This window comes from Impatiens glandulifera, chromosome 1 (genome assembly GCF_907164915.1).
Source record: "Impatiens glandulifera chromosome 1, dImpGla2.1, whole genome shotgun sequence".
Classification (NCBI taxonomy): Eukaryota; Viridiplantae; Streptophyta; class Magnoliopsida; order Ericales; family Balsaminaceae; genus Impatiens; species Impatiens glandulifera.
This window is the reverse complement of record NC_061862.1, coordinates 89,613,361-89,617,093: the sequence shown is the minus strand read 5'-3', so window position 1 is coordinate 89,617,093 and position 3,733 is coordinate 89,613,361. Positions and strand designations below refer to the sequence as shown.

The window sequence follows — 3,733 nt, the reverse complement described above, 5'->3', positions numbered from 1 at the left end:
GTCGACAATGTGGTTCATCCTTACCCTTTCATATCTTACATGACAAGAGCCATTAAAAAACAAGATCAGTTATGTAGTTAAGTTCTCCTTTTAGGCTGGGAGAGAAATATTGATCTGGAGCTCACGACATTATCGAGCACATATCATGTTGAGTTCAATCCCAGTACAGATATATCAATCAAGAGATAATTAAAGAAATGGAAGAGAAAAGACCAATTGATACCAAAGGGAAGAAAGGGTGTAAAGGTTAGATTTGTTACTTTCTTTTTATATGGGGAGGATTGAGGTATCTAGCACCTCCCCTATTAACAATAGTCTTTCCAGTTCCCTTGATGCCAAGTTCAAATTCTAATTTTCATACAGCATAATGCTGTGAATAATAATTACTATTATGTTGTTTGTTAAGGACTTAAAATAAGGAACTGGATTTAGAATTTGAATTCTTATGGAATTGAAACAAGTATATATTTTTTAGTTTGAATTCCACTTAAATTAAGAAATTACAATTCAATGATTTTCCACACATAAGAATTGAATTTTAATTCAATGTCAATTCTTATAAAATAAGAATTTTACAATTCCCCTCATCCAAACTCAGCCTAAACATCTTGCTCACTTATGCTTAATCAACATTGGGATCATCTATAGTAAGGGGAAAAGATGAATAGCTCACTTAGTAAAATGATATAATTGCAACTTCTCTGTTGCAGTTAGACACTCGCGGTGATTAATTTATTGTTTTTAGAAAATATGATAGTATTTTGTATTATTCTTGGAGTGAAAGGAAGTGTTTTGAAGTCCTAACACTAGTGACACTCAATTCATTACTTTATTAACAAAGATTAATGAGATTTTCTAGTAAACAGACTTTGTGAGGGATTTATTTGATTTTTGATCTACACTGAACTAATGGAACTGATTGATTTCTGGTTCTAGTGTTGATTCTTAACGAGGTTGACAACCTTTCTAGAGAAGCCCAACATTCTCTTCGAAGAACAATGGAGAAATATAGTGCATCTGGTAGGATGATTTTGTGTTGCAGCAGTTCTTCAAAGGTTACTGAGGCAATACGTTCTCAATGCTTGAGTGTGCGAATCAATGCACCAACAGAGGAACAGGTAATACTGTTTATTCATTTTACTGCTTATAGGTTTGGTAATTCATTTCTCTTAATGATGACATACAATAAATCAAGAGAAGCGAAAAAAAGGCTTAAAATAACACCATCTTTGTATAATTTCCCTGTAACTTATAAAGTTCGGCTTGGTCTCCATCTGTGCGGATTGAAATTCTCGCCCCTACTTTGCACATTTATATTTCTTTATTGACTAGTTTAAATATCTTCTGGATAGCTTGTTAATGTATACATTCTCAACTCTTTTTATTGCAGTACTTCTTTTAAAATTCTTATAGTGGAAGATTTTTAACAGATTGTTGTTTGAGTACTGGAATTCATTGGCAAAAAAGAAGGTTTGCAACTTCCATCTGATTTTGCTTCCTGTATAGCAGAGAAGTCAAATTGGAGTTTAAGGAGGGGTATTCTGACATTTTAGACATGCCGGGTGCAACAGTTAAGTGTCACCATTTTATATATATAGCAAAAAAAAGCGCAATATTTCGTACAATTGCCACCTTGATATATTTTCTCTTAGTCATTTTTTATTTGTCTTTAGGTACCCTTTTACATGTAACCAAACCATCCCACCGATGGACTGAGAGGAGAATGTTTCCGAAATAGCTTCAAATATAATGAAGGAGCAGAGCCCTAAAAGGTTTTGTAAAGAGTATTTTCTTTTCACTCAAAAGTACATTGGAAAAGTACAGATTTTGAGTATAATATCATACTTAGGAATGGATAATATTCTTGCGTCGACATTGAATTACATACCCTGAGTTGACCATTGCAGTTCAAAACATTTACTAGTACTTACCAATTGATGATTATTTGCTACTGTGACCATCAGTGATGTTACAAACTTTCGATTTTTGATCACTCACGGGTTAAGGAAATTGTGTGTATTTCCCGAGTCTATCAAAAATATACATTATTTCGTCTTACACTTCCTTACACCTTCATCGTATCGAATGCATTTAGTCCTTCAATTGTCATTGTAGAGTCACCTTCTAATTCATCCATGGGTTCAACCAAATTTCTTTCGGATTCTCTTCCTCAAACAGTCCATTAATCATTGCAATGACACCCGTCTTGCATCTATGACCATATTCCCATTTATCTTCACAGTAGAAACACTGATTGTTAATCATTCTTTGCACAATCAGTAGATCTACTGTGAAGATAAATTGGAATAAGGTCATAGATGCAGGGCGGATGCCATTGCAATGATTAATGAACTTTTTGAGCAAGAAAATTTGGTTGAACCCCATGAATTAATAGAAGATGACTCTACAATTACAATTGAAGGACTAAATGCATTTGATACGATGAAGGTGAAAGGAATGGTAGGATGAAATAATGTATATATTATGATAAACTCGGGAAGTACACACAATTTCATTAACCCATGAGTGATTAGAAACACAAAGTTTGTAACATTTTCTGCTGTTAAACTAATGGTCACAGTAGCAAGTGGTCATCCATTTTATGTACTACTAATAAATGTTTTGGACTTCAATGATCAGCTCAGGGTATGGAATTCAATGGTAATGCAACATTATTATTCATTCCTAAGTATGATATTATATACTCAAATCGAATGGTTGATGACACTTAGTGGAATTTCAAGAATCTGATAATAGAATTTACACTTCATGGTGAACTGCGGTAGCTACACAATATAGAAGGCAGGACGTTAGGGAAGGTTATTTGAAAGGGTGCTGGATATTGGAGAATCGGAAAGATGTGAATCAAAATTGTATTTTCATAATAATATCTTCACCAGAGGTTGATAGAGAACAAAAATTGGAGAAGTTGCTAGTAGAGGTTGATTGATAGAGAACAAAAATTGGAGAAGCTGTTAGTAGAGTTTGAAAAATTATTCAGAGAATCTACAACACTTTCACTACTCGCAGATGATCATCGAATTAATCTCAAAGAAGGAGCAAAAACATTAGCTTAAGGGCATACCGATATCCTTCTTTCCAAAATGATGAAATGGAAAAAAAAAATTACGAGAATTTAACCTTGAGAGATTTCTGAAAAAATGTCAGGTGTGTTTCTGCAAATCATTTCTGATATACATGTGAGCTATCATAATCAATTTCTCACCCAATTAATTATCTCACATTTTTAACTAACTGTCTTCCTTATTAATAATTATTTATTGTCCTGAATTGAAATATAAGTGTCGACCTTGGTTATGTTATGTCTACCCGTAAGCTTATTTTAGGGTTAGGTAACGATCCCTCCAAACAGTACCTTCCGTGAATGTCTTCTCAAGCAAAGAAATAAATCTTGGAGAGAACTTATGTTTTTCAGATGCTAATATTATCAAAAAAATTCTCTTGCTGTACAATGTTTTATTATAGCCAAATGAAGAATCTAAACATGTTTATTATTTCTGTCATTATTTACACACTTTCACCCAATAAAAAATCAACCTTATATTAAGCTTCTATTTTTTTTCTATAAAACTTAGCTCCATCTAAAGTATTTGGAATTTCTGGTACTCTTACTGCTAGATTGATTCATTTTACAGATTTTTTTAATTTGTTTTGGTAATAGTTCTCTCTAACCATTTTTTTTATATGAATCATTCAGGAACATAGGATGCGA

General features: G+C 32.8%; 1 long non-coding RNA gene across 1 annotated transcript; it reads left to right on the top strand.

The window, feature by feature from the left end:
• The first annotated feature begins 855 nt into the window (after positions 1–855).
• Positions 856–3,733, top strand: LOC124922185. Its single transcript, XR_007097770.1, has 4 exons — positions 856–1,118; positions 1,431–1,570; positions 1,674–1,772; positions 3,719–3,733. It is a non-coding gene; the product is annotated as an uncharacterized LOC124922185 (long non-coding RNA).